Source organism: Poecilia mexicana, unplaced genomic scaffold, assembly GCF_051168715.1.
Source record: "Poecilia mexicana isolate PSO_F unplaced genomic scaffold, ASM5116871v1 scaffold_19, whole genome shotgun sequence".
Lineage (NCBI taxonomy): Eukaryota > Metazoa > Chordata > Actinopteri > Cyprinodontiformes > Poeciliidae > Poecilia > Poecilia mexicana.
The window spans coordinates 12,473,580-12,500,380 of record NW_028263388.1 but is presented as its reverse complement, the minus strand read 5'-3'; the positions used below and the strand labels follow the sequence as shown (position 1 = coordinate 12,500,380).

General features: G+C 40.6%; 1 protein-coding gene across 1 annotated transcript in view; it reads right to left on the bottom strand.

Moving 5' to 3' along the window:
- Positions 1–18,873, bottom strand: part of LOC106913185 (thyroid hormone receptor alpha) — a 130,317-nt gene extending 111,444 nt beyond the window's left edge. The window contains exon 1 of the mRNA XM_014979920.2: positions 17,092–18,873. The gene's annotated coding sequence lies outside the window, so the exon portion shown is untranslated. The remainder of the gene's footprint in view (positions 1–17,091) is intronic.
- Between the last annotated feature and the right edge of the window lie 7,928 nt (positions 18,874–26,801).

Here is a 26,801-nt window from a genome sequence, read left to right as displayed (position 1 = left end):
AGTTTGACACACTAAAAATACTTAAAGGCATGAGGGAGGCAGGGAAGGAGAGGAAAGAAGGAAGGGCAAAACATTTGGATGGGATAGGAAATTAAATCTGGATATGTAAACCTTTCCCCCCCATTCTTATTATTTTGTTTTGCCATGTTACGTCAAACCTGGAGAATACTAAAATTAAATTCAGTGCCTTTCCATATTAAGAACATTGTAATATAAAAAAAAAGAAGTATCCCACAGCTATGAATGGGCCAGTTGTCCATTTAAGACATGCTGCAGTTTTCATAGCTTGTGGTTTGTAAACCCCTAAAACTTTACCATTGCACCTTTCCCGTGGTTTCAAGGTATTTTTAATGAGATGCCAAACACAGTGCATGCATTTCTGTTGAGGGCGAATGGGAAGTAAAGATGTTCTTTCCGCTACCCTCCCTGCTGCTACGAGCTTAAAGTCAGCTGTGTACGATAGTTAAAAGAGGGCAATTCCAAAAACCTTTCCTCTCATTAGAAAAAGAAAAAAACTGAACTGTGTCTAGAACCGCTTGCTAATAAGTCAACTCTGATTCAAGTAATTAAAACAAGACTTTGCCACAATCTTTAGGTTCACAACAACAGCCATCACATGTTTTCTGTAAAGGTCGTTGATGGAATGGCCTTTGTCAGTATTTAATCTTCTTTAATGTTAAAAAAAAAAAAAAAAAAAAAATCAGTCATGTCCGTGGTCATTTTCAGCACATGTACAACATTTCACAACAGAATATCAGATGTGGAATAAACTAATCCTACATGGGAAACCTCAGAAAAAAAAAACTACATGTATGGATGGGTAGTTGTAATTTCCAAATTTATCCAGATCTAAAAAGGGAAAAGAAAAAAAAAAAAACTTTCTAGACTATGTAGAGAGCTAGTGCGAACTCCGATGTGCACAGAAAAGCCAGAATAGATCCATGTTTTAATGGGGTTTTTTCAGTTGGTTGGAGACCTTGGCTTTGATGGATGCATTTAAAATGTTTACCTCAATCCAGTGTGGATGAATTTCACCTTAGAAGCTTCCCATACCTCTCTACCAGCCCTGTGATCTTCTATACAAACAAACAAAAAAAGATTTCACCAAAATGCATTTCAGTAAAAGTCCAGAGGCATTATAGAATCAGGAGGTACTGGTACCAATTTGTGCAGTTGACTCATAGTTTTAAAAGGGAACAGAGCTAAATGAGCTTGCCAATAAGGCACCAACCAAACCGCAAACTGTAAAGGCACTACACCGAAGTAACGGTTAAACTAAAAAAAAAAAAAAAAAAAAAAAAAAAAAGAGACTTTGCTTGATGTGATTATACAACAAATTTCATAGACGGAATTCCTGAATTAAACCATGGAGTAATCTTGTTACAACATAAACACAAACACACTTTACAGCTTCCTCTCCTGTGGGTTTACAGCAGAACGAAGTCAGAGGGGACTCAGGCTGCCATGCCTACGACCGAAACCCTCCAACAGAAGCCTGCTGGGGGCTCTCCATGCCAAAGGAAATCCTTAAAGAGGAAATGTTCTAGGCTCTTTGACACTTCACCAAACCACCATTGGAATCATCTCCATATGTTTGCATATTATGTAAATCAAACTGCGTTTGCTTTAGTGTAAGAGATTTTGTGCTCTTTGTGCCCAACTCTAGATTTTACAGTGAGGGTTTGACCTGAAGCGTCTCAAAAGAAGTTTTAACTTCGTAACGTATGGGTCCGACACGTAGCCCGTTAGCACTAATTCCAGCTCTAATCTGATTGTATTTTTCTCCTCGGCTCCGTGTAGGAAAGGTAATTTCCATGTGGAATTAATACGGACAGCTTTACTTGTAGAACGGTGAGGGTGGCTTAGCTGCTATGTGTGGCCTTGCTCACATACAAACACTCTCACTCGGTGCTGTAACAGAGCCAGGGTGGAGATTGATCAGCTGGGCCGAGTCCAAATTAAAGTTCGCCTTCTGCAGACATGCCAAGCATGCCAAGTATGATAATTTTCTCCTCTTTTCCCACTTTTTCCCCCCAAACAGTCAAAGTGGAGACTAGAAAAACATCCACGCTAATCTAAGGCCAGAAAGAGGGAGGGAGGGAGAGAAATAGATGCAAGTGTTTCTTGTCTCGATGCTCTTTGCAAAAAAAGAAAAAGGAAATGCATGCCTCTCAGATGTCTGACCCATTTTCTGCTCAAAACCTTCTCTCTTCAACTCCTCTCTAATTCTCCCCACCTCTAATCTACAGTAAGAACGATCTCAGACTTTTTCACTTAAGCTGCACTCATGCATTTCAATCCAATGCAGTGCCACAAGACTTAAATTTACAGAGTGAAAACTGCTAAACACCAGCATGCCAGCCTGAGAAAGAATACGCCGCTAAATGGCAATAAGTGGAGCAAGAAAACACACCCTGCTGGGCCTGGCTGGCAGCTGTTTTGAATTCTCTCTGGGCTTTTTATGGGCACTGTGCAAACCAGACACATGCACTGTATGTGTGCATCTGCATGCTTAATGAGAAGCCTGTGCTCCAATAGTCAGCTTCGTAATCAATAATATAAGGCCCCGCAAAAAGCACTCCTGCGAAATACTAATAATAAAACTCGTTAATGCATTCTTATCTGAACGTAAAACACTTAGGCATTCTCTCTTTTCTGTTTCGCCATACATTAGTTTTTAGAACTTGGGTTAGAGGTTTCAGTGTGCATACAGGTGCTTGACCATACGTTACATGACCAGTGGGAACATAATACCACAATTTAAACTTTGAACTTTTTTTTTATGAATGTTGCCAGTCTGAGCAATAATGAGGAGAAAAAGTCTCTTGCTGCTAAATATTTCCACGTCACACATGTTTGAAAAAGGGCGGTGGGATATGGCAGTTCGAAGTTGTTTACGCCTCAATCCTTCCGAGAAAGAGTCGAGTTTTCCACAGGAGAGCTGCGTTGCATCACTCCACGTGTCCGTTGCATTGCAACGTATGTTTGAACAGCCATGAGTTTCCTTTGAAGATAAGGCTGCAAGTGTAGCAAAAAAACGTACATGGAAAAAAAAAAACCTATGATGAAATCTGAACATTTTTTTTTTTTTTTTTTTTACACATTCAGTCACATTAAAATGGCAAAATTTAACTTTGTTTTATTTGGATAAAGTAGTTCATAGCTGCCCCAGTGAAAGTCAAAATTTTTGTATAAGCTGTAATCTAAATTTAAAAACATATGTTGCTCCTTCTTCCACATGGTTGCTGCATCTTCTACATGCTGTGGATCGCCACAGTTACTCCAGTTAACCCAAGTTTCTTGGCGTCTTCCCTTAATAATGCGCCCGGTCCGTTTTCGTGGGAGCATTCTCAGCTCAGCTTTCAAAACAGTACGACTGTGAGCAGTCATACTGTTTACATTTTCAGATTACTGACTGAACAGTGCGACAATGCTGGTCAGAACAAGAGGAGAAATTACAGCATTTACCGGAATCCTGCCAGAACGCAAGTGTTTTGAAATACAATTTTTGGTTTAAAGTGGTTATTTTCCATAGCGGTGATTTACAAGCTGACTGGCCTCCCCACAGACGTCTTTTAAACCACACCTCACCCTCCCACCACGACGGGGTCCTGGTTTACTGCTCCTGACTTCATCCTCCTCAATACATAAATCAACCAAAAAAATATTCATTTAGGGACCCGACTTGGAACAGTAGAAGTTTTGAATTCAGTGTCGCAGATATAAGGTCGTGATTCTTCGGCAGCTTTCAGCAGCATTCTTGGCAGCTATGTCCTTGCACGTTTTTTTATTTTCACATATTTCTTGAAACGAAAATAACTTTTGGGAGCTAACTAAACAACAGAAAAGGAAAATCTGTAGAAATTGTATGTATATCCACACACACACGCAGACCATTAGGGATTTTTAAATGATGCTCAGCTAGGCAGCAGTTGTGCACAAGTTCCAGCTTAAGCAACACATACAGGGAGGAAAGTGAAAGAGTGTATCTGGGTTCCCGTTCCATCAGCCAACACTTGACACAAACACACGCACAGGAAAAACAAGTGGATCTAATGGACTGTGAACTATGTATTTTCAGTGCAAACACTTGATATGACACAAACAGTCCGGCTCGTTTCCAGTCGTCTGCTTTTGGCACGCTCACTCTGCAGGGTCATGTCTGCTGCTGACTCTGGGACTACAGATGTGGAATTAGGGAAGGGTCTGTCACTTCGAGGGCTCCAGCAGGACCTCAGCCAGCCTGGACGTGGGTCAGGCACGCTGGCCGGAGAACACAAACTCCAACCTGAGCCTCCTTTCAGCCTCATCGTTCAAGCCGGGCAGCTGTACAGCAAAACGCTCTGTGATAGCTCCCTTTCTCACCCCTTTCAAGTGTGTTCCTGAACGGGTCAATCGCTTCTATAAAGGTAGGAAACGGCAAGCTTTGGATTAGAGTTCAGTTTATACTGAATTATTGAAAGGAAAAACAAGATTTTTGAGTTCCCATGGCAGTGGGTGTGTTGACTCATTCCATTTCAACAGCGCACAACATGGTGTCAGACTGCTGGCATCTCACTGCCAGGTGGCCGTGGCCTACTGTCTTTTCTTCCAAAGACTCCAGGTCTCCCGAGACACACAAGAGGATGCCGCTGTCAGCGTCGACTCCCAGAGGAACATTACACTGCAAGGTGAAGCTCCACGAATAACTTCCTGTTTCCCGAACAGATTGCCCAGTCTCTCTTGCATCCCTATTGTGGCTTCGACATTATTACTTCTTTGTGCATTTAAATGTTTTATTCCAGGTATGATTAGATGAAGAGATCATATTTCTCTAATTTCAGCTGTACTCTTCATAAGGTTCCTGTTAAATCCTGAGTGGAATTTAAAATTGTGGCTCGGTGATTTCTATTTCCATCCTCAGTCCCATGAAAAAAGCTTCAACTTCCATGCAGTATTTCGTTCTCTATGTTTTTCTGGTTACATAGAAAGTACACCTGGCCCAGTGCCCTTAACGCTCAAGGAAATCACAAAAATGAAGCACACCATAGATGTCACACATGACAGCAAAATGCATTTGTAAAAGGGTAGTGGTGAGTCAAAATTAACATGACGAGACATGAGCTAAAAAAAAAAAAACAGCTGCTCTCGAGTTACTTGTGGTGTGAAAAGATTTTTCAATAAGCTTCTGTGCAAGTGTGAGACAATCGTGTGCAGCTCGCTCACATCTCGGTGTCCAGCGCTCACCGAGGCCAAAAGCACCTCAAGGCGATAGTGCGCACTTATCACACGCTGGAGGCCCCCCATTTGAATATCGAGTTGCTGGGCCAGCCACATTCAGGGAAACACGAGCCCGTCTCCGAGATCAAACGCTCAAAATGCGGTACAGAAATACAGGGCGCGCTCCTCAAACGTGTCAAGATATACCGCTCACACATGTATGTGCCCAACAGATCCGTGTCAACAAGTATAGGAATGAATAATACCTGCAGGAAACTGAATGGGTTTGGACTTTCCACCAATATTAGGCGACTGGCAGGAGTTGAGACAACTCGTGTGAGGAATGTGTCCGTCTGCCAGATCAGCAAGTCTCCGAGATCTTGTGCAAATGCGTGCACACGTGCACAAGGAAAGGCGGGCACCAACGCCTCTGGGAACTTGGCATCAACTTTGCATTCTGGACCTCCCACTGTGGTGCCCTCCATCCCACTAACTTGACAAGCAGCAGGTATGGATAGAAACATGTTTCCTGGGTTTATGGTAACCAGTGCTTTACCCCCCTCCCAAAGGTCAACTGGTGTTAAAATGCTGATTTGAATTGTTACAAATTTTACTCGACAAGCAGGCCTCTTCCTCATTTATTTTTTGCTCTTTTTTGAAAAGCAGTTTTTCAAAGTGATTTAAGCACAACTTTCATCAACAACCATACACAGAAAGCCAATAATTAAAACAAGCATGCCATACAGAATTTAATTATTTATCGTGGCGAAGGATGTTGTATGCCAAATATCAGGGAAGCTGGTCAGAGTTGATAGCCAGAGCTAAAGCAATTCATACATCAATGAAAATCAATGTGTTAGAATGGCCTAGTCAAACTCCAGAGCCAAAGTCAGTTGAACATCTTTGGCAAGATGTAAGAATATACATTTGCAGCTCTCGATCCAATCTAACTGAGCTTGAGCTTTGTGCCAATGGCCATGGATGAAAATGTCAGTGTTGATGTGCAAGGCTGTTAAGAGTGTCGTCATAAGTTATTGATGAGGACTGCTGAGAACGACTTCATCTACAATTCATCCAAACTACTCCCTGCAGAAAGAAAGCACTAAGCATCATACAGAATCCAAGTCATCCGGCACATAAACCACTTTCTGTTTCATCTCCTTCAGGAATGCCCCCAAACCTTAAATCTCAGAGTCCATTCTTACCCAACTGAACTCTGACTCAGAAACACACGTTTTATGTAATCATGCATTTTACTACTGGCTGCATGGTTGAGCAGTGGTTAGCACTGTGGCCTTGCAGCAAGAGCTTTCCAGGTTCAAATCCTGATCTTGAATCTTTCTGTATACGGACTGTTTTCATGCGTGGATTTTCACTGGGGACTCTGAGTTTGTCCAATAGTTCAAAAGTATGACTAATTTCTTGCTCTATGTAAATTGCCCATAGGTAGGTATTTGAATATGATAACTGGATTACTAATCAACCAAATCCATGTCACAAAGTAATTATCCCATAATTAAATGATGGGCTGCCATTAAAGGCATTTATGAAGCTGAATTCAAATTTGTAATCTACCCCCAACTACTGCCTCACCACTAGTATCAAGATATCACTCAAATAGTGTTGCCTTTTGAGGAGATGGCGAAAAAGCAACACATCTAAATAAATTGGGATAAGAAACAAAGTCACTTGCACCCATGGTCATGGATGAACACATTAAAAGAGTGGTGAATCTCCCCAGAATTGGTCAGTCTACCAAGATTTCTCAAAGGGTGCATGAAAGAGTCATCCAGGCAGATATTAAAGAACCTCTAAAGTACCGCAGGCGCCAGTTGTCTCAGATAAGATCAGAGTTCATAATTCAAAGATAAGAAGGAGACCAGGCAAGAAAGTTATCCACCATAAGTTCTAAGGTCAAAAACGTTGCTCACAGATAATGGCCTATTTTATATTTACCCAAACACGCCTTAGAGATCCATAGAAGTTTTTAAAAAAATATTCTATGGACTGAAAACAAGAGTAGTGGAATTTAGACTTACAACCATGTTTTCCCCGTCTTCCTCAATTGATGAACAAAGGCTACTAGTGCCATGGAAAAAGTCCCAAATCTCTCACTTTATCAGTAACTAAAACTCAATTTTTCATAGCAAGCTGCTGTTTTTCAGATCTCATTTGACACACGCAACATGCGAAACTGACACAAGATCAGAAATTGAGCACCGTAGTAAGTGTGCTGTCTTTGCATTTCACACAAGCGCTATCCTACCTCTGTGATATTCTCAGATGAAACCGTGTGATGTTGCGGTATTTCAAAGTACTTCCTTTTACTTCGACAGCACCTGCATATGGTGAGACACTTTTCAAAGCCATGGTGCAAAGGCTGATGTGCACCACGACTTGGATTTACCTTGTGTGTTCACTGTAAACTTGTCTTGCTGCTCCACTTACGTGCGCTTGTGGTTTCCTTCCTCAGCATTCTTGAAAATTAGATCATGAATAAACATTAGGATAATCGAGTTTTGAGGTTTGGTAATCATGTCTGCACCTCAATGCAACAACAACAACAACAACAACAACAAAGCTACCAGGTGTAAGGATTCTGGGGAAATCATTTCCCCTCCACCCCATAGGGACAGTTTGGTTTGGAAAGCTTTTTTCTCTCTCTAAACTTATTACCTGAAAATTATTTTCTGTATTCAACTCATATCTGAGTTTAAAATGCATTTTATGATCTGAAGCATTAAAGTATCTACTTGATTAAAAAAATCAACTTAGAAATCAAGACTTTTACCATCTAAAAATGAGCGTGACTTAAACAACGGATTACCGACGTAATACTGACAATACTGAAATGAAGGGAGATACACCACAGGCATTCTTATAATAAACTGAAAGGTGACTCACTTTGGCTTCCTGTTATCAAAGCATCCTCCCTGCAACCTATACCACACCCACCTGCAGTTGTAACTTAATGACAAACAAACTTCTCATTATTTTTTACTACAAGCCGCCTGAATAAAGCCTCCGCTCTGAGGAACCGACTCGGAGACCTTGGAGCTGGTAATTTCATTAACAAATGCAATTTTCTGGGCTCAGCTTGTGTCTGACTTCATTTTCTGTCAAACACAATTTGCTCTATATAAGCAGAGAGAGTAAAGTAACCACCGCTGGTGCACATGCCTCCATCTGAAAGGTTTGGAAATATGACGTTGAGGGGTGGGGGGGACAGACGGGAGGGGACCATGAAAGTTTCCTCAAACAAAAAAAATGCTTGGTGTGCACTAACAGAGAGGCCCGGGTCACCATGGAGTCATGCTTCAAGGCAACCCAGCTAAACTCAGCTGATCTTTGACCCCACTGGTAGTCATAACATAAACCAACGTCTAATTCCTCAACCAGGGAAACATCTCGCACGCATACACAGTCAGAAGGACAAAAGTCTCAGACTGTAAAAAACAGACGTGGCACTGAGATCGGGAGGGGTTAGACTCCGGCTCGGCCAGCAGCCTGCTGTATGTTATGCAGAGAAATGCACCGAAAGCAAAAGAAGAACTCGTCGTTGCTGAACATAGTGAAACTGGAAGTCAATTAATTATTTCAATTTCATTTTAATAATCAAACTGGAAGTGAAAGCACTGATTAATGAGGCTGGAAAAGAGAAATCAGAAAGCTCTTTTCAGCATAGAAGTTTTCACGCAAGTATAGCAATAACGGTGATTAACTGATGCTATACAGCTTTTATATGCTCAGATAAATTTTAGATTTTTTTTTTCTCCGAAGTGTTGAAAATATGAGGACAAGACATGGAATGTTTTTTATATATATATATATATAATTTTTCTCATTTAGTTCTAAATCCTGATATCTTTGCCTAATTTATTTCCCACTGAATTAAATCAAAACATACCAAATCATGGCTGATGGAGAATCGAGTCGCATTAAATCAGTGTTTACGGCTTGTGGTTTACTTTTTTCAATTTAATTTTTAAAACAAAAAAAAAAGACCTTTCTAAAAGGTTTTTATACAATCTCATATATAGTCATCTTCATTTCCTATTCAAAAAAATAAATAAATGTCCCGTTTCAGATCCTATTATAATACTGGGGTGAATTATCAAATCATTTTGAGGTTTATGGTAATATCTGTCCCAGAAGATTTCTGGTGTAGAACAGCTTCATCCACTGCGCCGCGCAGTTTCCTGATAGAAAACCTGAACGTTTCCAATCAAACCACCAACTGTGGCACCAGAACGCTTCTTTGGGTCGTTCCCACCACACAAGTATTCTAAGTGCTCGATGCAACCAGTGGGTTAAAACCACAATTCTGACACAAGATTATAATAATAACAAAAAAAAAACAAAAAAACACAATGGATCAAAGAGGGATTTCCAAAGCTTTCCAAACCAACTGGGCAGTGGAACAGGTCCATTCAGAGTTCCTCAAGTGTGACAGATTACAAAATCAGGAGCAATAAAAATGCAGCTTTTCTTCTCCGTAGGAAACGTATTCAGCTTCTAATTCAGGGGTTGAAGGGAATTCGAGCAACAGTAGCTTTACGGGGAAATCGAATCTCCTTCCCCCCCCGAAACGAGGGTAAGCCGGGTTAGTTGCTATTCAGCTGTACAGTGGGACAGCAGCAATGCAACAGCCTTAAACTCCCTATTAGGATAATCTCTTCAAAGTAATCTATTCTCTTTGCTTTTTTGCACTAATATAAGGCTGAACGTAGCCTCCACAGAACCACTCAAGTGCAACATTTTGGTGGTTTAATTATAAACTTGTGGTTTTTTTTTATGTCGGATGAATAAAGTACAAAATAACACATATATATATATATATATATATATATATATATATATATATATATATATATATATATATATATATATATATATATATATATATATATATAATATAGTAGCATATAAGTAACATATAATTCACCCAGAAATTATTTTTTATTTCTATCAGTTTTGTTTCGCATGAATAATGCACCAATTAATAAACCTTTTAATCTCTTTAAAAATCAACAAACAAATGTCATGTTCTTAATTATCAAGCTTATCGTTTGTAATTTTTTTTTTTTTTTTTTTTTACAAACGATAAGCTTGATAAACTTGTTGATCCCAGCTACGTTCAGAGAAATATAATGCATTTTTCTATAAATTACTAACGATGAATTTTACAGGAGAGAAAAAAAAAAACTCTGAAATAGTGCATGTATATAAAAAGGCTATGCTAGTCTTCAAAAATGTCAGGCTTTTATCATGTGAGAAGAGGAAATACTCAAATATTTTCCACCTTTATTGTTAAATATACCCTCCACAAATCCACTTAAAGTGATAGAAATGTTAAATGGAGAAATATAAAGTTTAAAAACTGGAAATAGAATGGTGTTAAACCATCATGAGCGCGTCTCTTCAGGGTGTCAGGTTTGAGGTCAAAAACCTACTATGTGGAGCTCCTTCACTAAAATCCCTAGTTCCAGATGAAGTAATCCCAACATGATTTTCTATTTTTTTTTTTTTTCACTATTTGGTGATCCTTATATTATGTTTATCATGACCACAATATGCCCATTTTCTGCTACTTCTTAAAAGCACCTATGGGATGTGAAATGGAAGATTCACATGTGCGATCAACATCAATGCTAATATAGGCCAAAATCTCTGAGGGATGTGGATGAATGTGTACCAGGATGTTGGGCTTTACTCCTGGTTAATCTGTGTTAATCTTGCTGCAAGTGTGAACTGAAGAAGAATCAAAGGCTGAACCTTAATCCAAACGTGCTTAAAGAAGTGGTTTGGTAGTTTTGCACAGTTTGTACAGTAAAAGTAGCTCATTGAAGCTCTTCATGGTAAAACGGTAAAGGATTTGAAATTGTACAGCGCTTTATCAAGTCCATAGGACCCCAAAGTGCTCTGCACTACATTCAGTCATTCGCCTATTCACATGCTGATGGTGACAAGCTACTGAATAGTAGCCACAGCTGCCTATGACACCACCAGGCCCTCTGACCACCACCAGTAGGCAAGATGAGTGAAGTGTCTTGCTCCAGGACACAATGACAGGCGGACAAAACAGGAAGCGAACCCGCAACACACCTATTTTGGGGACCAACTCTTCAACCGTCGTCCCCACCATCTTTATCAGTTATGTTTTTTATTTATCAGCTGAACTGCAAAGGGATACGCAACATGAAAGGCGTTTTTAAATGATTTATTCTCGTCTCATTTGTGTACATAACATCACCGTGGGTCTAAGATTTTTTTATACATCTACTTTGTTTGTCATGGATGACTGAGACAAAAGCCTGAATGAGTTTGTCATCTGTCTCTGTTTCCTGAAACAGCTCATCACCAGCCAATCACAACTGTGAGCACCATCAGACAGGAAGTGAGATTATATCGTAGTAATGCTTTGATGTTTAAACAGCCGAACATGAGCTCATAGACTCAAAGCATCATTTTATGCAATTACAAAAGGGATACATGTGTGACATCTGTTCACTGGTGAGTGCTGCATTTAAAAATGAATAAATATAGGCCTATTCTCACTTTATTATTTTCAGTGCTCTTCACTAGTCCATCTGCAGGAAGGAACTTTGATTGTTAGCTGATTATTTACGGCCGTGGAGGTAAACAGAATCTGAAGATGTTATTGCCGCCGCAATATCGACTCTCGAGGGACAGCGCTTGTATTCCACAACACCGCGTTGTTTATGACAGAAGGAAAATTAGCCGCTTTATTGTGTTGGGAGTTCGTTTTTTTTTTTTTTTTTTAAACCAGATCTGCAAATGAAACAGTGACTTCACTCCTCTGCCACTTTCATTAACCAAAATGGCCCTAGCAGGCAAAGAGCGAAGGCCGTCGTGCTCCAACAAATGTCATCCTGGCAAAGGGAAACCTCCTGGCTCCCGGTGCCAAGCATTCCCATTGATGGAAAGCCAGTTTGTGAGCGGCCCCAGTGGTATTTCAGCAGAGCCAAGTTGACTCGTGCTAATAAGAGCAAAAGGCGGCTGCGCAATAATCTGTCTTTCTTGCCCGTTTTGGCCAATAACTGCATGTTTTGCCAGTTTATTATTCCTGCTGCCTCAGAGGACTTGTTTGATGGCACAAAGACATAGCGACAGATAAGCCGGGGGCGGGGAGGGGGAGGTTGCGGTAACCATCTGCATCGAAACCACCGCTCAACAGACAACTGAAAAACCTCTAACAGAATAAAATGAAACTCAACCTACTACGAGGGAAAAAAAATGAAGAATAGGGAGGAGCCAAAATGAAAACAAACAAACCACAAACCTGGAGCTTGCCTCCTGCCTGAGATCTGATGTAATGCCTTTAAAAGTGTGTTTGTGTGCCAGAGGGCTGTGATGTTACATTATTTCAGTGACACTGGGACCCTCCGGTGGTCTGTGGGAAGGCCGGTGCGAACCCCGCTGATAATCTCTTGTTGTGTTCGCCATGACGGCGTGCTTATCAGCAGTGATGCTCTGGTGCGGCAGAAAACCCCCACGCGACATCGTACAGGAGGATTTGCCGCATTCCTTTCTCTTAATGTAGTTTGACTTGCCAAATGACATTAGCCTCGGTGCCAAATATTACAGCAGGAAACCACTTGGAATTTCCTTCATGACAGGAAGGCCACAGAGCATACAGCACCTCTAATTTTCACTCAATCGGCTGACTATTCTACTTGCAAAATTATCTCATATTGATTTCTTCCACTTAAAACTATAGCAGATATGGTTGGCCTGTTTTTGCCTCCTCTTTTGCATCAATGTTTACATCAGATTTCAAATAATTGTTTTATATTTTACGCACTTTATGCTAAGGTTTTATCAAAATACAAGTATAGTCTGTTCAATCTATACCATGCAACTCCCATTTCTTTGCTTCACAATCTTCTCAAAACTACAGATGTCGCAGTTCCTTGTGCACCTTATTCCGCCAAGTTTTCCTTTCGCTCAACTTTTCACTGATTTGCTGAAATCCATCACTTACAGATGCAAGAATCTTTGGCAACAACCATATGTTATTTTTTTAAAATTGGTTTTATGTAATAAATTAAAAACAAACAATGCAATTTAGTAAAAGAAAAAAGTAAAAACTTGATAAAACCTTAAACTTTCCTATTTTTATCCGTTTATAGAAGTTTTTTTTTTTTTAATCTACTTTTTTTAAGTCCTATATAAAACACTAAAATACTATACTGAATCCCAAATCCGCATTGAAAATACTGTTAAGACTGGAGTTCATATTGCTTGTGCACAGTCTTCTTCCACACTTTCACAAACCAGCCCCCATACAACTGGTGATCAATTTTTACACCGTTTTTAATTAATTCCAGCAAATGTGAAAAGTTCCTCTATCACGTTTTAAATATGTAATTATGTTTATGTGATTACATCCTAACAAACTTCAATGTGTATTTTAAGTTGAAGAGAATTTTTCTTTAGTCCAAGTATGTGGATCAATTATGCGGCAGGCCGTGAGAACCAGGGTCGGAAAACGCTAATCAGGCAGACGACAGGAGCGTTTGCATTTCACGGAAAATATGGGACGTGAAATTCAAACGACGATTTATCATCTCCGGTGCCCAGCGCACGCAAGTTTACAGGACAAAATAAATCAATAAAAATAAAAAGATGGAAGGGGAAAAGAGAAAAGAAAAAACAGTGACCTGCAACTTTTTAGGGACGTTACTCCCTAAACACTACAAAAGCAACCATTGGTTAGCAGGGCTTCATAGAACTTGGCACCTGCCGATTCAGCCATTTGATTCAGTTGAGTTGGAAACGTCTAAAGTGTCAGTACAGTTTGATACTCCTGCAGGAGGCAGTTATTGTTGCTTTTTGCATCACCTTTTTTCTTCCACTCATCTTTCTATTAGCCATCTTTATGTTAACAGCAACCTTTTTCCAGCGCCCATCCCTTTCTAATACTGAGAAAGCTCTGCCACTGCACAACCTCTTACCCACCAGTTTTAAAAGCGAAACAACAATTAAGGCTTTTCCAAACATACCGCTGGTGTCATGTCAGCGGCATTTCTCGTGCCAAGACACCACAACAAAGATCCAATCAAACTATGTTCATTATCCACCGTTTTACTTCTAAAGCCATCCCAGGGAGACAGATGTGAAACTAAGCCTTTCGTGCGCGGACATCTCCTGACACGTTGGATTTCCCAGCATCCCGCTTGCCTCTCCACACTCTGACATCACTGAACATCAGAAACGGAGCAGAGAACAGAGTTACATAAGAATATGCTCTACAGATTCTAAGCGCTGATCGCTCACGCCCTACCGCATGGTAGCAGGTGATTTAGAAAGGAGGAGAGGAGAAAATAAGACGCACAGAAAAGGTCGCGGAGAGAGAGGCCCCTCTGGAGAGAGGCATTCTAGGAGGGACCGAATAAGGTCACCCTCATCTCCTGCAAGGAGTCACGGCCTTGAGGAAAAGAGGAGGAGACGAGGCCAAGTCACATGGGGCTCCATCCATCCTCGTTTTTCCTCACGCTACCCTGTTACATCACTACGTCAGAAACCAAGCCAGCATTTTCCGAGTGTTTTCCCTGGAAGCGTTGAAACATTTCCTCACCAAACGGAGAACAAGACCTACATATTGAATTTTGGATTACAGAATATTAAAGGCTAGCTCTGAAAGGCATGTTAGCTGCCACTTGCTGGAAAATATTAAACAGATTATTCTATAGGAGAGCAATATGCGATTGACAGACCTGTATAGGGTTAATCATCAACCCAGAAGTAGAAAGACTGGATTTATACTGATGGTTAATGATTAATAAAGAGGTATCAGGGGCAGGACATAAAAGTGAAGCCATATAGACTGAATCCATTTGGTTTTAATGCTCATTCTGCCATTTGCTTTCTACCGTTTTCACCTTGCAGGGTTAACGACGCTCCGCTAAGGCGCATCTGTTGCATGCTGAATTCGGCCGCGGTGGCACCACGCGGCGTTTAGATTGTCACCATCTCTCTGCACACTCCAAAATGAAATTAATGCAGCACTGCTCAGAGAGCTCACACCCTTTCAAGAGTTTGAATTGAGTGCTAACACTGAGCGATTTAATTATTACACAGCCTGTGGTGCAGGGACAAGGACTTTTAAAGGGGAAACGGTTGCAAATGTGTGAGGCCAATATATTTCTGATCTGCATTTATGATGCCATTGATTTCTCTGAGGAGTCTCCTCTGGTCCGGGTTAGGGAGACGGCGGCGGGAGGGAAAGCAGCAAGTGCTACCAAATTTTCCCCTGGCAACATTAAAATCTTCTCTGAATTCATGGTGGGAAAAACTTGCAAGAAGGTGGGGTCTCTCTATTATTCAATAAGCTTATTGCTTTGCAAAAGTATTCATAATAAACTTCACATTTTGCCACATTGCAACTACAAACCTTAATGCATTATATTAAAACTGTACTTCACATACACAATATGATGCGCAATTGGGAAGTAGAAGGAAGACGCATGGCTTAATACATTTTCAAAAATACAAATCTGAAAAGTTTGACTTGCATAGTTCACCCCCATTTACTCTGACACACCTAAATAATATCCAATGCAACCAAATTACTTCAGAAGTCACAGTGGAAAAGCATGCATGTATTTTTGTGTAATTTAATCTCAGTCTGCAGAAAACCACAGCTGAGAGAACCGGGAAAACTGTTAGTCACGTATTCCGCAAACCTCGACTTTATGGAATATTGCAAAGGAGCAGATTATGTATGGTGACGGCAGCATCATGCTGTGGAGATGCCTTCCTCCACCAAGGGCAAGGATATCTAAAGGTAACAGCAAAGATGATTCAACTAAACACAGGGCAAAGTTTGTTTAGCAAGGAGAGGGATGCTGGGCAGCAACAGAGGGCAATCCTGGAAGAAAACACGCTTAAGGCTGCAAAAGACTGATTCATCTGTCAGCAGGCCAACAGTCCCAAGCATGCAACCACAGCTACTACGGAAAGGTTTAAATCACAGCAAGTCTATGTGTGAGAATGACCCAGTCAAAGTCCGGGAATGAATACAAGTGCACGCCAAACTACTCGGATTCCATTTTCAAACAATTTTAAACTTCACGTCATTTTCATTTTACTTCTACTTCGCAATTATGCATCGCGTTAGTTTATAACACTTAACCCTATAGGAACCAGTTTAAAGTCTGGAGTTGTAACTTGAAAAAAATGTCAGCGAACTTAAATGCTTTTGCAGGGCTGAGGAATTCTATAAAAACGACAGACTGTGAGCATTACACGACTCATTATGCAACATGCAGCGCACAACCTTTTAGAGAACCTTGTGACTAAATGCAATTTACATTTAAGTTAGTTTGCATCTATAGAAAACATCGTTAAAGAACTGGACACAGAACTACAACTAAAGCGTTTTTCAGATGTTCATCAAACTATTTCTACTGCTTCTGATGGAAGGAAACTTTTATGAAATATTAGAAAACTGAGCAGCCCGACAGCGGTCTGCAGCATTTCGTGAGTGGGTCGATCTGCCTTCAAGTGTGTGCACGTGTGCATGCGTGAGTGGACCATGCGCGCCCCGTAGTACAGCAGGCGGTTCAGTCCAAGTCTGGGCCCAGAGAGCAGCACCCGATCCCGGCGTCACAACACCAACCAGAGCAGGGCTCCAACTAGCGCTCCGTAAGCGGCGACGTGAGCGTTAAATAACAGAAGGAGCGTTCAATACGCCGTGTGAATGTGCGAGTCCGTATGCGTGCGCGTACGAGTGGGTGTGCGTCGGCCGCAGGGCTGATCTGTCAAACCAGCCCGGGCTACACAAGCTACCGCCGCCGAAGTGCCTGCAGACCACGCTGTCACGGAGGCTTCGAACCCCCCCCCCCCCCCCCCGAAAACAACACTTACCGTCCCACCGTTTCCCCGCGCGCCGTGGACCCCACGTTGTCCTGGGAATTGGGTCATGAGGCGGAAACGAAGCGGGAGAAAAAGTCAGCCGGGTTCCTCCTGGGTTGCTGTAGAAAGTGTGTAACGGCAGGGCTGGATGGCTCTCTCTCTCCCCCCCCACCCCACACCACACCTCCGCTCTCCGGAGCTTCGGTCCGCCGCCTGGCCGCTACTGCCGAGCCTCGTACCGCTTAAAAACAGACTCTCCTGTCCGCTCTCCAACGACGCTTCCTAGTTTGATTCCTGTTTTGTTGTCCTACAGTCACGTTTGGATGAACTGCAACGACCGTGCGCGTGTGGAGTGGAAAGAACCAAAAAAGAAACAGTACGCTTGTCGCTCCTCCCTCCGTTGCACTGTGTGCTGTACAGTAAGAGGAGCCGCACTTATTAAAACTATCTACCGCTCTCTACAGGACCCGCGCTGCAAAACACGCACCGACACGTCCGGGACGCTCACAGGTGACAGGCGGAGCATCCTCCTCTCGACTTGCCTCTGCGGTCCTTATTTATTGACTTCATCATGACTGAGCTCAAACCTGCTCCTCCTCCTGCTGCTGCTGCTCTTCTGTTTGGTAGATACTGTATAGGTCATCTCGGATTTTGGCAGATAAAAAGAAAAAAAAAAAAACGTCTGAGGAAAGGTCAGTTAGACGGAGGCCTTTAGTTAAAATCCGTGGTTTTTACAAACTCTGACTTTTTAAAGCGATTGTCAAGAAATAAAAAAAGATTCTTAAATATCTTTTTTGTTGTTGTTGTTTAGAAATATATTTGGAGTCATAAAATAACTATTTCTTCTTGCTTAGATGATTTCACAGGGCGTTTTATTTGTCATGATGTGTTTGTTAGTGGGCCCAAAATGCAGACAGGAGCTGGGAGCGCGGATTATACTGAATGTTATCTAGCGATAAAACTGAAAACTTACAAAACTAACAGTGAACACAGGGAGCCAGAGGCAAACAAAAACAAGAATCCAGAACACAAAGCCAGCAGGATAAGCCGAGGGAAGCAATGAGGTCTTACAGGAAGAGTCACCAAGGAGGGATGAGAAAGAGGTGATTAAATTCTTGGAGTGTGAATGGTGGAACAATAGACCGGGCTAATTAACTAACAGGTAGCAGGTGTGTGGGGAGAGAGAACAGAAGAACGAGGAAAATTAATCTAACATTAAAGAATAACTAGACTTAAGAAACATAATTAAAGTAGAGTAAGAAAGAATGACTTGACACAAGAAATAAACATAAACCAGAGTCACTAAGAAAACAGGGGGGGGTCTGATCTAATGAAAATAAGAAACTAAGGAACACAGAAATAAACAAACTCCAAAATAACTCAAATAAAGAAAGATCCGGACATTATTTTCCTTAGCAAAACAACAATACAAATAGCTATAATTAATAGTCGCTCGATCGTGGCAGTACATTCCTAACTGGAAGCACAAAATGCTTTTTTTTTTCTCAAGAAAGTGTAATCTGAATAGTTTTATGTATTATCATTATCATTATGCGCTTTCATTACGTTTGTCCTTTTTTTAATTTATATGCATTTTTTCTCTCTCTCTTTTTCACACTGTTTTGTTTTTGGACCACTTTTATTAGTTGCCTGTAAATTGCCACATTTTTCTTTGACTATGAAAAAAAATGTTATGATATCACTCAATTTCAACAATAGAAAACAAGGAAATGCTCAGACTGACAGAAAAAAAAAGGCTTGGAATCCATAAATGTTTAGATAAAACTGAAAATACGGAACTGGTTTTGGGGTGGGGAAGAAACAACCATTAAATGTTGATGAAAAAATAAAAATAATAACTCGGTGTAAAGAAATGAAATACTGAGTCATTTGTCCATGGGTATCAGTGTGTGTGTCCATGTTTTGTTTTGTTTTTTTGTCCTGTATGTCTTTTTTGGAAGATGCAAGTCAAATCAAATAAAACATTATTGCAATTATTGTTTTTTATGAAAGACACAATGCAGATCGATGTAAAAGTCTGCTACTTTCGTTAATTTGTTCATTTTATTTATCATACACCTACTCACGTTTATCATAAAACAACTTTGACAATGTCATTCCGTGATATTACAGAAACGTTGAGATGCTTGTAGTAGTTGTCACTGAAGAGGACATCTGGTCTGGAGACTGGATGGATGAATATGTGAATAAGTGGAAGGACAAACAGATGGATAATAGCCCTTCTCTGTGAATTTATTCCCAATGCAGCCCATTGGAAATATGGAGGAGCATCTGGGATGTTTGGGACTTTGGTTTAGGTTTACCATTCAACAATATGACTCGAGCCAAAACCTCCAAAACATGCCAAAAGGGAATACTGGATTCTTTTCCAAACTTCTTAAAAGCTAGTTGTTGTTGTTTTCATGCAAAGAGCTGGAGAGCTTTGTTTATTATGTGCTAAAACAACCCCAATGACTGAACAAACAAAAAAAAAAAAAATATGAGCTGATAAAGTCAGCAGTAAATATTCAATTTCTTTTCTACGCTGTTGTGCTGGACTTATGTTGTTTACTGTGATGTTTACTTTTAATGACATCATTAGAGGCATAGTGTATTACTGTTGGAGGGAAATGTGTAATCAATAAAGGTTATAGCTTAGTGTATATTTCCCCTCTATAAAAAAAAATAAAAACAAATACCAAGTCAAACTCCGGATGAGAAGCACAGTCACTCACACTGACAGAGTGTGTTGCTTTAAAAATCTACTGTGTGGACATATACGTCTGCTATTAAATTGTCTCCATATACAGCTTTGGCAATTGTTTATGGTCGTGCAGTGCGGCATTTACGGCTTAAATCATCAGCATGCGATATAAGCAGTTTTTTCAGCCACGTTACAATATTAATACTGATGGTGTTTTGTCTCCATTAGAGTTCAGATTAAAAGCGGATTAAAACACAATCTGTTTGGGTTGGAGACCGGATTAACCTTTCGACTTATAAAAACAGCGATCCCGTTTAAGCCCTGAAGTCCCCTGATTTTATTACTTTTAAATACACATAGATGAAATACATGTCCTTCAGATGAGTTGCTAATGATACAGGTTCTGTGATTACTCTATGTGCAGCGCCTTCCAGACACACTCTCCTTTTCCGTTTCAATTTTACGTGTATGTAGTGAAATTTTATGCGATTTAAAACACTAATGTGAAGTGGGAGGAGTAGTTCAAGTTCTTTTAAGTTACTTTATTTTGCACATAAAAATCTGAAAAGTATAGCATAGTCTTCCAGTCACCCTTGCTTTGATGCCTTTGAGTAAAACTCCAGTGCAACTAATTGCCTTTAGAAGTCTGCTAAGAAGTCGATGGTGTCTATTTCTGTGTGTGATTTAATCTCGGTATAAATCCAGCTGTTCTTAAAAAGCATCAAAGGTTTCTTATAGGCCATTAGTGAACAAACTGCATCACAAAGACCAAGGAACACACCAGACAGATCAGTGATGAAGCTGAGGAGAGTTTGAAAAAAGTTTCGGGCTGCAATGCAGTATCCCCAAATGTTAAACATTTCATGAAGCTCAGTTCCGTCCGTCATCTGAAAATGGAAAGAGCATCTTACAGTAAACCTACCAAGACATGGCTTTCCGCTAAACTGACATGTTTACCTGCCAGGAGTCCCATGGTAATCTCAGAGGAGCTGCAGAGATCCACAGGTCTGGCCAGAGAATCTGTAGGTTGGACAACTGTGTGTCCTGCACAAAAAAAAAAAAAAAACAAACAACCCTGACCTTTGTGGAAGACTGTCAAAAAGAACAAAGATTTTTGAAAGAAGTTCACGAGAAATCCATTACAAACCATGTAACAGATGCAACAAGCATGTGGAATAGACGCTCCGGTCAGATGAGACCAAAAGTTAAGATTTTGACTCGCATGCAAAATACTGTGTGGTTGACAACTCGAAGTCTAACGTATTTGCTGCACACCGGCAAAGGAACGATGTGTCGTCCTAACCCACAGGAGAGGCGGCGGCAGCGGACGGACACTGGCCCGCGGAAAAGTCGTTGTCATCGTCTTCTGAAAGACTGTGACCTTCCAGGCCGATGTCTAGCACATCATCATCACCCTGAGCCTCGAGATGATGGTGAGATGGCGCTGCGTCCTGCACCGTTTCGGCTAACCCGTCCACATACTCCATATGGTCTACCCAGCTGGAAGTGGAAGCCTCGGCCCCTCCGTCCTCGTCAGACTCGGACGAAACCGGATTCATAGACTCGGAGAGCATGGGCTCTTGTTGTGATACGGTAGCCTCTTCCAGCACTTTCTGCAAAACTTGACCCGCCGTTCAAGCGTGGAGCGCCGAAGCTGGCTACAAAAAGCACAAGCATCCGGCTCCGACAAAGCTCTTCTGACATGGACAATTTCAAGGCAGACGGGGCATGCTTCGTGTTGGTCTTTTTCGTGAAGCGTGAAGCCGCACTCCTGAGGACAGGGGCGAATGGAAGACTTCTGCTTCGCCATTTTTTTTGCTTCGTGCTCATCCCGAACCACGAAACCAAAGAAAATAAAAATAGACAAATGAGAAAATACAACTAGCGTTCAGCGGGCAGACACGCTAACCAGCAGGCAGCAGTAGCTAACACCAACAGGAGCAGTTAAGCTAGTTTTTGAAAAAAGAAAAACAAGAGCGATGCTAGCTAGCAGCAGCTAGGAAGCACGGGTTGGAAACTAGGTATTCTCAGCGAGGTGAAGAGCATAAGAACTGAATAACGACTGTGATGAGGGTGTATTATGCAGGTGGGACCTGCCACCCGTCATCACACGTCATTTGCCTAAAGGCGTGATTAAAGGTGTCTTCAGTTAGGCCACGCGGGGGCGCGATATCACATACTCTATGTGTTGTACCGAGTGAATCGACTGAAAGGGAACTAACTGTCTTTGGTAAATATAGCAGCGTCTGCACCATGATATGGAGATGTTTTTCCTCAGGAGGCCTGAGGAATTGCTGGTCAGAGTCAATAAGGACATGGATGTTGGAAAAAAAAACGGGTTATGGTTCAGCTTCCAAGAGGAAAACAACCCTAAACATAAAGCCAGATCAATGGAATGACTTACGCCAAAGCATGTTTATGTGTTAGAAAGGCCCGGTCAAATTCCAGCCATAAATCCAACTGAGATTGTTTATGAAGCCTTGGAAATTTTTATGATCATAGAAATTCCTGTCCAGTCTGACTGTGATCGAGCCTTTTTGTTTGAAATACGGCCTGAAACAAACGTGATTTGTATTAAAATGGGTTACTCCTAAAGTTCCTTTGATTTTCTTTGCATCATAAACACTAAAGACCCTTTCTGTCCAGAAGAAGATAGTAGCGATGCCTTTATTGTAAAATATCTACTGTGTTGTGGGTCAACATATGCAGTATTCGTTTAGGTGTAAGATGAGACCAAAGTGACTTTGTTTTTGTCTTTTGCAATGAACCTAATAATTATTAAACCTTTTATGACGTTCAAAATTGCATTCATTTTTATGGACCTCGTATAAATCAAAACTCAAGGCTGCGTGGATTTAAATCAGACGGGAGTAACAAACAGATGAGCCTCAAATCCCTCTTCGAGGCCAGGCCAAAGTATTTTTTACTCTTTAAAAAAAAACTATTTCAACAAACCACTCAAAGAGAGTATTAGCCGTGCTTCTGTTCTCAATTTAATCAACATTCCTGCTTTCAAAAGGCACTTAAACTGTTCAGCTTTTCACTAATTGCATGCAAAGACTGGTTTATAGCTACACCTGTGACATTTGCCACTTGATCCACCCTTTGAGAGGCTACAGTGACAAAGAGCAGTCTTGAACCTGTCTGAATATGAATGCAGAACCTGAGCCCCGTCATTCAGAGTAACATAACCTCTCTGCAAACTTTGAATGTTTAGTCTGACGGACAACACTTCCCGGCTCGGCCCGCTCTCTGCAGAATGAATTCCACTTTTTTCCCCTCCGTTGCAGTGAGCAGTGAGAGTTAATCTAACAAATGGCTGTCAGGCCTGATACCAGAGAGGCTCTGCTTTGAATAATGGATCAGTCCATCTGCAGTTCTCGCTTAATTGCAGTAGTACAGAGTCTAATCACTGATAAAGATCTCTGTTAAATAAAGCGAATGTGTTGTTCCCTGATTTAAACTGACAGTGTTAAAGGTTAGAACCTTGATAATTGCCAAATGTATTTCTGGAGAAAAGCAACATACCGCATTGAATTGTTTCACTTTGTGAGTTTCCTCTCCCCAGCATCACTTTGCAATCGATTCTGGGGCGCCCAAGGCGTTCCATGAAGACCGAAACTGAGAATATTCAAAACCCTTCGAACCCTCACATAACACAGACTGGTATCACCCCCGTTCTCCCCTTTCAGAGCTGCTGTTTTCCAACACTTCCTTGCCACCAAGAAGGAAATCCATTTCAACGGTCTCTCTGAATTTCAACCATCCTCAAGTTTTTTTTTGTTTTGTTTTTTTTGCTTTCGGAAAAACAGAAGCTCGAGTGCATTTGAAGCTGTGTTGGAAAATGTGTCTTAGCATTTTTATTTTCTTCATCCAAAACGAACTCTACGCAGTCTCGCTGCCCTGACGGCAGCGTACTGTGGGAAACGAGCTTGCCTCCAAGCTGATCAGAGCTGGAGGCAGCAAATACCAAGAACTAAGAATCATATTTTACGTGGAACTGATTATACCAGCCCATGTGAAAGACAGATGTGAGGTGGTGGTTGTGATATTTTTTCTCTGTTGTAAAAAGCTGTGGAGGTAGAACCTGGGTATAGGAAAGATTAAAAAAAAAATTTGAAAATGGATTCCAACCAAAAGATGAATAACATAATTTTACTGGCACTGTGAATCACTGTCTTCTCTCATAAAAGCCTCTTTCAGCATTTTGTAGCATTTGGTATGAGAGGTGCTCGATATTCAGGATTCTTTTGACATTTTTGGCCCAGGAATGTATGTAGGAGTGTATATACGGGAAATTACATATACAGACAAAATATTTCTCAATAAAATATGCCCAATAAAGAAAATAACAGGACAAACAAAACTGGAGCTACAAACACCTGGATAGTAATATCCCAATTTTATTCTTTGCTAACCACCGGAAGGCACCTTCTGAAATTTAAGGAACAAGGATAACAACCTTATGAGCTGTATTTTTTTTTATATTTTTTTTTAAATCTAATGTGACAGGCTGCACATCATCAACTCATTGGTTGAGATAATAAGCTCCTACAGCTGCACCTGGTGCGTGTGAAAAATTACCTGCCCCATGTTCTACATCGTCTCAATGCAACAACTATGCGCCCCGCTGTGAGCCAATCACTGGATCCTACGACCTCTACAATTTTCATTTCCAATGTTTTAATTTTTTTATATAAAAAAAAAACAACAACAAAAGAAAACGGAATTGAAAGACAACACAAGTCGAAATACAATAAGCGTGATTTTTCTCCCTGACAGAACTATATTTATTTTTTGTTTTTTTTTAAATGAGGAGAAAAGTGGCGGTTGTCTTGGGAAATAATTGTTTTAACAACGAAACATTTTTTTCCTGGGTGTTATTGCCAAACTTTACCTTTTCATGCATAGAACATGCCAAGAGCTTTCAAATGTATTCAAAGAACTTTCAAGGAAGTGTTTTGTAAAGAGAACAGAGTTAAACAGTCACAAATCGCCACTTTTTTTTTTTAAACCCACGTGCAGAAATACACATTTTCCATTCTTGTTTTCAGTCAAAGATATTATAAAAAAAGACAGAGATCATGGCAGAGGAAACATTCCTCAATCTTTTTTTAAAAAATTCCCCGCAAATTACCTACTACAATTGCTGAACTCAGAGATCCTGTGGTAACACTAATCAGGCGTGTTTTGCTTTGTTTTTTTGTCGTTTTTTGTTTTGTTTTGTTTAAATGGCACATTTTTGTTTGCTTTTGGCTAATAATGGAAGCTGCACTGGAGTGCATTGAAAACCTTTTGGGTCGCATGCCAACAAAACCGCTTCGACTTGAAATATGGTGTTAAAAACTGCGCTGACTGGACAAAACACACACAGATCAGCAGATCTCAGCTCCCCACGTTTCCACAGTCATCACTGACTGGGAACTTCCGACGGGATCTCGAGCGACATTGATCCGATGCCTCCTCTCTCGAATAGCTTCAGACTCTGAATTGAAAATGAAATGCAAAATGATTCTTTTAGCTGGAAAGATTACTTTGGAAGACTAAGCAACGGTCTAGTTCTTTTTCTTTCTTTCTTTTTTTTTCTTTCATTTGCCCAAATACAACGCCAACAATGTCGTCTGTGATTCAGGTATTGGTTCAGTACAAAGAAGGCGACAGCTACAGGCCGTACGGATTCTGACTCTAGACGTAGTCCATGCTTTGTGAATCTGCCCCAAAATAATGGGCTTTGGTTTATAATCCTCCCAAGGTTGTGTTAATACTTGCTGCTTTTGAATCTTTTTTTTCCCCCCAAAACTTTTAATTAGGATGGTTGGATACAACACTGATCAGCCAGTTTCCTTAGTTTTGAAACTGGCTGATATCAGCCAGTTTCAAAACTGACACAACTTGTCAGTGTCCTGACAAGTTGTGTCAGGACACAGGTGCAGGTGCAGGTGACTGTCAGACAGCTGTTATCCTGATACCATTATACGATCATAAAATATTGTTTCTGTCATAAAACACTTCTCTGAATTTGAAGTTTTAATTAGCTGTGGTTTATTGTTATGAAAAAAAAAACCACACAAAATATATTTCTTCCATGTTTCTGGAGCTTGCATATAAGTGTTACTTTTTGATTGAATTGCAATAAATGCACAGTTAAGAAAACAATGTAGTGTAAAAATAATTCACCTTGCAAAGGCAGCCTGTGTGCATGAGGAATGCTAATGAGCCTGAAAAATAGCAAGTTTGCCACTAAGATTGCTGTCGCAAGCATCAAAAGGTTTGAAATTGGACAGCACAATAAGTCGAATTCAGCTCCAAATAACTGGAATAAACTTCCTGTCTTGCTACTGTGCTTTCCTCGTTGACTTGCTCGTTCAATATACTCCACCAATGTCTTGTCCTTTTGTAGTTTCAGAGCTATCTGTACCTATATATATATATATATATATATATATATATATATATATATATATATATATATATATATATATATATATATATATATATATATATATCTCATCTTTAAAAAAAAAGAAAAAAAAATCCTGGAACTCATTTTCCACCCGTCTCGTTTTTTTTTTTGTTTTTTTTTGTGCTGCACTCCTTATGACGCTGACTCATGTTCAGTAGGAAATTTACATTTCAGACCTATTTCTCATTCTATCTTTTTTTTTTTTTCCGTCCTCAAAGGGAGCCACACTTTGATGTCCCTTAAATCTCATTACAGACGGGACTCGGCAACAGCAAAGACTGATTTCCCCTGGTTTTCCGGTGGTAGGGAGGAAATGATGGGAGGCAAAAATCCCCATGGAGCTCAATCTGAAAGGATGAGGCTGGCCGTGAAAGAAACCTTTTGAAACTCATGCGGCAAAGTGTCTCACGCCATCATGGAGGCAGACGTTATTTAGCAGTGATTAGCAACACCCAGTGTTACATTTTCAGAAGGTGGCTGATCTGCATAACAGAAGGAAAGTCAGACACGTGCTTCACAAGAGTTTCACACAGACATGTCACTTACAAGAGCAAA